Genomic DNA, 9143 nt, shown 5'->3' on the forward strand with positions numbered 1-9143 from the left:
AGAAATGCAAAATTAAGTCATATGTGCTCTTAAGTAAATCAAATCCAGGTATCCTTAAAATGTAAAAAACAATGCCACAAGAGTAAGGAGCCCAGAATTATGCAAATTACAGGAATGGGAGGAGGCGATTTTTAGAATAGCGATGAGGATGGAATGGGAAGGAAACTTGTTTTCAGCAAATTCTCCTGGAGTAAACCAGGCAGCCCCCTTTCTTCCAGACTCAGTTCCAAAGAGACCCTTGTGTTTGTATTTCGTTTTTCCTTTGAGGACTGCACTTGGTGTTTAGTTCATCCTCATGCTGACCTCATAGAATTTACAAGACATGGGGCCTTGGGCAGGGCAGGGCATGGGTGTGATTTACCCTGGGCCACAAGGTCTCATGGTGACAGTTTTAGGTCCACAATTTTATCTCCAAAGTGATATAAAGTTCACTTTTCTCAGTGATCAAATTAGAATTTATAAAGGGTGTTTCCTGCATAATTTTGTATTTTTAATTATTATCAGATTTGTAAGGGCAGGGCACAAAAGCTGGAAACACAGGAAGAAGTTACTAATTCTAATGACTATCTGACCATGTGGATTGTAGAGTATCTGTCACATATGCACTTTATTTCAGTATTAAATACTTGGACACACACTACCACAGAACTATTTGGAGACTCTGCACTATGACCCTAATAACCCCAAACTTCTTGTGACACAGGGTGTTTGTCTCAGGACATGGACAGGGCTGGTGCAGGCTTCTTACTCCCTTCCACTTAGCCCCATCAGGCATTGAGCAACCAGGGATGTTACACTGGACCCTCCAAAAACCCCACTGCACAGGACTGCAGGCTGCACCCACGCTAATGGGAGATTTGTGTGTTGATGACAGTGTTTAAGATCAAATTGCATCAAGTTTTTGAGAACTATAGATATTAGTTGACTGCAGGCCATCCTTGTGGCCAAGGTGTTGGGATTGGCCACATCCCCTTTGAGGTGAGAAATGTGACTGACACTGGTTATCTTTGGGGCTGTCTGAAATTCTCTGGCATTATGGAACTTTCCTGTCACACGTACATAACTCACAGCATTACCAAGTCACCATGAGCTCCACCCTCACCTTTGTCAGCTGAGGACCCAGTTGGGCAATGCCATGTGGTCTCCCAAGCATGCTTCTCAAAGCCAGCTACCCCTGCTGAGAAAGTTCTTAAGGCACTGGTCCAGGGAGCTGAGTCCTGGGCCTATCCTAAAGCTCCGCAGGTGACTGCCCTGCAGCTGGCAACAAAAGCTGCAGCTCTAACACAGGGATTCTAAAAGGCCTCAGGGCCCTTTAAGTGGCACTTCCAGGACACCCATCCTAAGCTCCCACAATGGGCTCCATCTAATTGTCATTGGAACAACCTGGGTCAGGAAGCTTCTGCTCAGACTGACATGGCATCTCACCTTTGGTGAGATTTCCACCATGGGAAGTTGGCACTGGGAATGGTATGGAGCCCCCATTTCTACCCTAAGCCTTGGGTGTCTGATGCTTCCAGGTCAAAAATGGACACTTCTGGTCCTGCCCAGCCACTACCTCACCGCAACCCATGCTCTGGGTCTCCAGGGATGCATGGAACAGCAATGGCAGGATGGCAAACAACTGGTGATTTCCCCAGGTCCCACGCTGTTCTGGAATGGACACGGTGGGGCCCTGCTGGCAATATGTTCCAGCCTTATCCAGGTGCACAGGATACTCTGGGGCCAGTACAGAACTTGTCCAGTGATGCTTCTGGTGTCCACTTAACAGATCCAGAGATGCCTGCACTTTGAAAAGCCTGCCCAGCCAGCAAGTGTGAGGCAGGACATGGATTTGTTTGGCAAATCTGAAGGTGAGCTGGCCACTTACCTGGTGAGTGGAAGCTGCCATTACCTGGCCAGTGTATGCAGCTCGAGGGAAAATGACAGCTGCATGGGGGGGCTCTGGTGGGACTGGGAAGCCAGACCTCCTGGGGAGCTTTGCTGTGGCCTCAGTGGAATGACTGGATTTTGAAAACCAGCCAGACCCAACTGAAAGAAGGATCATTCCTGATTGGATTGTAGACTCTCCCCAGTTCCTCTCTAGACTCGCTCTAGCAGCAGCCTGCCTGTGGGCAGCCTATCCCTTTGGCCCATAGGGCAGGTCCAGGCAGCTTCTGCAGTTGTGCTCATGGCTGCTGGCCCAGTACTTCTTATTTTTGATCTGTGGAAACAGATTTGCTAGTAAGGTCAGTGTCACATGGGAACTGCTTTGATGGTATGTTGTTCAATGTACTTAGTGGGGTCACCTATGGCCCCAGGACCCCACTATGAGCACTCTGCCCACCATGACCCAGAACATGGCTGGAGTCATCATAGCCCAGGTCTTCACTGCAAGGCAGTGTTGACCCAGGTGGCTCATATAGACCTCATTTGGCCAGGTCTGTGTCATCTCTCTGCCTCTGACCTGCCTTGGCTGCACAGAGGAACCCAAGAGGCCCAGACCCAAGAGGATTCTTTCCCCTGGAAGAGCTCCCTAGGCATTCAGCCTATAGCCCTTAACCTATTTGGCTATAGGTTACCCTCAGAATCAACATCTCTGGTATTTTCCCAAGTCTGCCTATGTTTTAGATACTCTCATCAATGCTAACACAGTATGGTTTTTCATGAAACTGTTTTGTCATAATACTACATCCTGATGCTTTACAAATTTGAGGTATGGAGGCACCTTAACACCAATTTTTGAGCAAAAGTTCTAGAAGCTGGTTTAGAACTGTACAGCTATGGATACAATTGATGAAAACTACAAAAGCTATGACAGGCCCAGAAATATGACCAGCAACCCCTTGAGCTTTTGGGGCATCCTAAGGAATTTGAAAATTACACTCCATTCAGATGAACAGTAAAAGCCAACGTACTGGAATTCTCTTTGTTCTACCTGGAATTTGGGGGTTTCCAAGGACCTATGTTTTTAACAAAAATGACTGTATGACTGTTTTTTTAATTGAGACAGAGTCTTGCTCTGTTGCCCAGGCTGGAGTGCAGTGGCTCGATCTCGGCTTACTGCAACCTTTGCCTCCTGGGTTCAAGAAATTCTCTGCCCCAGCCTCCCTAGTAGCTGAAATTACAGGTGTACAACAATTTTTTGTATTTTTAGTAGAGACAAGGTTTCACCATGCTGGCCAAGCTGGTCTCTAACTCCTGACCTTATGATCTGCCCACCTCAGCCTCCCAAAGTGCTGGGATTACAGGCTTGAGACACTGCGCCTGGATGACTTTAAGACTGTTTCAAGGATTGAACAGATTCCTGCACAGGGTTTCACGTGTTGAGTTACGTCCTCTTAGTATAAGCTCTCTTTTCTGAATATAAACCTATTAGCATTGTCATTTCCAAAAACGCAGTAGGTTTCCGGGTATTATAAAGCTATTGAGTACAGATACAGTTGTTTAAATTTCATAGTGTTTATTTTGAGGTGAGAGTATTGTTATGCTTACAAAAGATATTTTCTTATTCAGACCTCAGGGCTATTTTGGGATTCCCAGAAGCTTCAATTTTTTATATTCAGAAAGTTAATAACCTTAAAATTAATTATAATATGATATTATACAGTAAAAAGAAGTTATTGTCTTTTAACTTCTAAATATTGTATATTTAATGTTTAAAAAATATGGAAAAAATGTAAAATGTGAAAATTTGGGAGAATTGTGGCTAAAGAATAAAAACTCACTTGCTAAATAAAACACATTATTACAGTAAAATAATAAAGAATATAAAAGACTAAGAGGAAAAAGTAACATTCACATAGGAAAATAAAAAAAGAAATGAAGAAATAAATAATTCTACACACTGCATTTCGATGAAAACTTTCAAATGATTCAGGAATGAAAAGTGGTCTTAAACTTTCAACTATTTTGTGATAATTATAAATAAATAAATGATGTATTCTAACTTAGAAAAGGGAGAAATCATATAAAACTGACATTAGAAAAGAGATGTGGAATATTCAGAATCTGGGTCTAGAAAAGAAAAAATTCTGTCTTTCCAATCCTAATAGTTAGGATGATGTGTGTGAAGCAGTGGATGTGGAAATACAGTTGTGCTTTTGTTGTTATGTGGCTCTTCTATGAGCCAGACATTTTTTCAAATTGTAGGTGAAGAGTGACCTCTGAAAATATATGTCTAAGTCTCAACCCTTGGTACCTGTGAGTATGACCTTTTGCAAATAGGATCCTTGCAGATGTAATTAACCTGATGATCTCCCAAGAGATCAATCTGGTTTTAGGCTGAGACCTAAGTCCAATGACTAGTATCCTCATAGAAGAAATAAAAGGAAGAATCAGTCACTAGAAGCTAGCAGGGAGGCAGGGAGGTGATTTCCCCTCAGAATCCCCAGAGGGAACCAACTCTGTGAACATGTTGATTTTAAACTTTAGACTTTCAGAATTGTGGGAGAGTAAATTATTGTTTTATTTGTGAGTTTATTACAGCAGCCCTAGGAAACTAACGTGCAAATGTTTTACACTTCTTATTTTATTTTTCTCCTCACAGTGCTGTTAAGTCATTTAATCCTTGCTGTTCCATTACTTGGGTGATAATACTGAGGCCGTGCATGGCTCACTCCTGTCATCTGAACACTTTGGGAGGCCAAGACAGGAGGACTGCTTGAACTAAGGACTTCAAGAACAGCCTGAGCAACAAAGTGAGACCCCCATCTCTTAGAAAAATAAAAAGACGGCCAGGTGCAGTGGCTCAAGGCTGTAATCCTAGCACTTTGGGAGGCCACGGCAGGTGGATGAGCTTAGGAGTTCTAGAACAGCCTGGCCAAAATAGTGAAACCCTGTCTCTACTGAAAATACAAAAAATTAGCCGGGTGTAGTGACAGGCACCCGTAGTCCCAGCTACTCAAGAGGCTGAGGCAGGAGAATCACTTGAACCCGGGAAGTGGAGGTTGCTGTGAGCTGAGACCATGCCATTGCACTTCAGCCTGCGTAACAGAGTGAGACTTCATCTCGAGAAGAAAAAAAAGAAAAAGAAATAAAATGAAACTGGGAAATCTAAGAATTTGTATAAGGCCAGACACAGTGGCTCATGCTCATTATTCCAACATTTTGGGAGGTTGAAGCAGGAAGATTGCTTGAGCTCAGGAGTTCAAGACCTGCTTGGGTAGCATAGAGATACCTCATCTCTACAAAAATAAATTTTAGCCAGGCATGATGGTACATGCCTGTAGTCCCAGCTACTCTGGTGGCTGAGGTGAGAGCTGTCTTGAGCCCAGGAGATCGACACTGGAATGAGCCTTGATTGCAGCGCTGCACTCCAGCCTGGGTGACAAAGCCAGACCTTATCTCAAAGAAATTAAAAAAATATATAGCTTCAAAAAGTCACACAAGTAATAAAAATATCAAAAATAACAAGATGCTTTAAAAAGAACATTCAAACAAAATAGATAGTGTAAACTGAAAATACAATTATAAAAATAAAAATTATAATTGAATATTAGGAAAATAAAAAAGTGCCACCGAGCACTTTAAAAACTTTGTAGATCAAGGCTGCCACCTGAAATTGCAGACAACATATCACTTTTCATATTGTACACTAAAGCTTTCCAATTAAGTTGTAGATATCATGCCATAGATAAAACTGTATAATATCTAGGACTTTTCCTCCAGAAGTTCAAAATTTGTATAAAGAAGGAAAGAAAATAAGAGAAATACTCACCTGAAGACTCTATAACTGGTCTTAACTGTGTTTGCAGGAAACTTCATTTATTTGGCTAAGGAGCTCTGTGTCCTCTGGACTTTCTGGATGACAGTTGCAGTTTTCTGGGGTTTCCACAGTCTAGTAAATTCCATATGCCTCCAAAAGAATGTCTTGCTTTTTAGGTACCATTGTATTATAGGATCCCGAAAGCCCCTTCCCAATTAGGTTTCTGCTGTACAGAGTACCAAGGAAAGGATTTACCTTCCCTTTGTTAAATAAATTAAGTCAAGGTTTAATCTCTGAAAATAACCCACCACAAACACCCTCTAGTTCTGGTTTATCTTGTCATTGATTTTTAAAGAACACCTGCATTCAAATTCATGTTTGAGTTTCTGGGGCCCAATACCTATTCCCATTTCTGCTCCCACATATCTGACAGTATTTTGATGTGTTATTTGAATAATAGACATTATTCAATTCCTTGATAATTTCTGCACTTTCTTCACTGCAATCTAGGATCTGCTACCATCTCACCTTCCTGATGAACATGTAAATCCCTCAGTACTGATCAATTTTTACCAGTCTTTAGATCTGAAGATCAAAATGCTAATGATCATTGTCGTTGGTTTGGGAAAAAGAGAAGTAGAGGCTCCACATCTGGCACCTCTGACTGATTACACTTTAAGTTTAGGGAATGCAATAGGTACTGCACAGAAACAATAAATTCAAATAACTTTGTTTAAAGCATTTTGATTGAATTCAAACTAATCAAAATAATACCTTTATTTAAATGACAATCTATTTGAACAAATGTTTTTTAAATTTTCATTTCTAATCAATATATAAAAGTCTCACATATTTATGAGGTACACATGATATTTGGACACATATACACTGTACATGGATAAAATGAGGGTGTGACAATATCAAGCTTCATATTTATAAAACAGGTTTCTACCATTTAGAAATTTTATATTTAAAGTTATGAACTACTAACTTACTAAATATATCAAATAACAGGATATTATTTGGAAAAACCTAATTAAGATGTTTAAATAAATTTCTATCCTTAAAGTACAGTAAAACATATAACTTATTTTGGAAAATAAAAAAAAAAGCTGTAGACAAAGATGGACATCAATGAAAACATGTACAGAAAAATGTCAAGACTAAATTTCTTGGAATGGTAGTAACTTACTAATATTCTTTTGAAAAAAACACCTTTCATTTTATATTTTATGGTTTTTTGTTAATGAGAATGGATGTCCATTTAAAAAGAAATGTTTATTTTTACAAGAATATACTCCCAGGTACATGTATCTTATATAACCCATATAAATATTTAAATGTCTGTAGCTATAATTAGTTTTATATTATTTAAAATTCTAAAAGATTACTTAAGAAAGTCAATAATTTTGTAAATATCATTTAAATTGAAACATATTTCTGAGTGAAAATTAAGAACTTCCATTGCATTAGTAAAGAGATATTCATTTTCTCTACAAAGTAATTAAGGGAATTATTATTAAACTATTTAATTGGCAAATGTTAAGAAATGATGATGTCCAATATTACTGATAGCATGAATGATGCTTTTTATACTACTGATGTGTTTGTAGGAGGTTATTGGAGGATGTTATATAAATATGAAATGAATTTTAAAAAATTTTTCCTCTCACTCAGTAATTCTAGATCTGAAGAGCAATCTCAAGGACTTTACCAGACAATAGTCAGCAAATAAGAAACATTAGTAATATTTTGTGCCACTGCATGTAATCTACATATAGAACAGAGAAAACTTTGTATTATTTTTCAAGATAAACCTGAATTCTCTGCATTTTAAGACAACCTTATTTCACGTACTGGGCGATATAATAAATTGAGCTGTGACCCCAATAATTTATGTCCAAGTGCCAACACCTGGTACTTGTGAATGTGATCTTATTTAGAAACTGATTCTCTGTAAATGTAATCCAGGAATAAAATTTTCTTACATTTACAGTAGGTTCTAAATCTATGGACTGTTGCCTTCATAAGAGAAAGAGAAGGAATACTTGGGACATGGGCACAGGAAAAGGTTATGTTAAGAAGAAGGCAGAGATTAGAGTTATGTTGCCACATGTTATGTGAAACCAAGAGCCATCAAAAGTTGGGAGAGGCAAGAAAGTATTATCTCTCCCACCCTAGAGACTTGAGAGGGAATGTGGTCCAGCTGACACCCTATTTTCTGTTCTTCTTATTATTATACTCAGCACCTTAAACACTGGGGATCAAGACTGTGAGTCTTTTGCCTCTGACAGTATTAAGAAAAGTAGCAACTGGTATTTAAAATTCTTTAGAGCAATGCTAACTCCTTTTTTACACATTGCTACCTGTAGTCTAAGATGTAAACCTAATAGAGAAGACAAAAATACAAATAAATATATTTAAAATAAGATCGTCTGAAAATTTTATTTTAAATTGACAATTATTATTGTATATATTTATGCATATGAAGTGGTGTTATGATTTGTGAGTGCAATGTGAAATAATTAAGCAAATTAACATATCCCTCACTTGAAGCAGTTATGGTGAAACATTAAAATTTACACTTAGCACTTCAAATAATATACAATACACCAATAGCTATATTCACAAAGCTGTGTAAGAGATCTCAGAAAAGAACTTATTACTTCAGTCTAACTAAAAATTCCCATAAGATCCAGCAATCGCCTTCTGGGTATTTATACAAAAGATTTGAAATCAACATGACAAAGAGATACCTGCACTCCCATGTTCACTGCAGCACAGCAGTATCCAAGTTATAGAACTAACCTGTGTACAACGATGGATGAATGGATAAAGACAATGTGATATTTATACAAAATGGAATACTCTTCAGCATCTGAAAAGTCCTGAGAATTCTGTCATTTCTGACAACACAGATAAAATTGGAGAAGATTATGCTACTGAAATAAGTCAGGCACAGGAAGACAAATACTGCATGATCTTGCTGGACATTTATGTGGAATCTACAACAATTAAACTTATAGAAAAAGGAAGTAGAATGGTAGTTTCAGAGGCTGGGGGTAAGGGAAAAGGGGAGACAATGATCAAGGGTTTCAAAATTCTTAAAATAATAAGATACTGACTCCAGTACAAAAAAATACATGTTACTCCTTGAGTAGACAGTAGAGAACACATCAATGAAATCTGATTCTTTTTGTTCTTCTCAGCACTCCATGAGAATTGTCATATGTAAAATCACTACTCAAAAAATATTTGAGATTTAAGGGGTTAATACTTATATGCATATTTTTTCAAACTTTTAATGTAAATGCTGTGAAGAAAAAAAATCTCAGTCTATTCATCCTCTTCTGAAATACAGAATGATAGGTTGGCTTCCACTCATGTTTCTATAATTTTATCAGCAGAATGCAATCACATATTTAATAAATGGATCATATAAAACCATAGAATACAATCT

This window comes from Aotus nancymaae, unplaced genomic scaffold (genome assembly GCF_030222135.1).
Source record: "Aotus nancymaae isolate 86718 unplaced genomic scaffold, 86718_ANA_hifiasm-v0.15.2.pri h1tg000012l, whole genome shotgun sequence".
NCBI classification, from domain to species: domain Eukaryota; kingdom Metazoa; phylum Chordata; class Mammalia; order Primates; family Aotidae; genus Aotus; species Aotus nancymaae.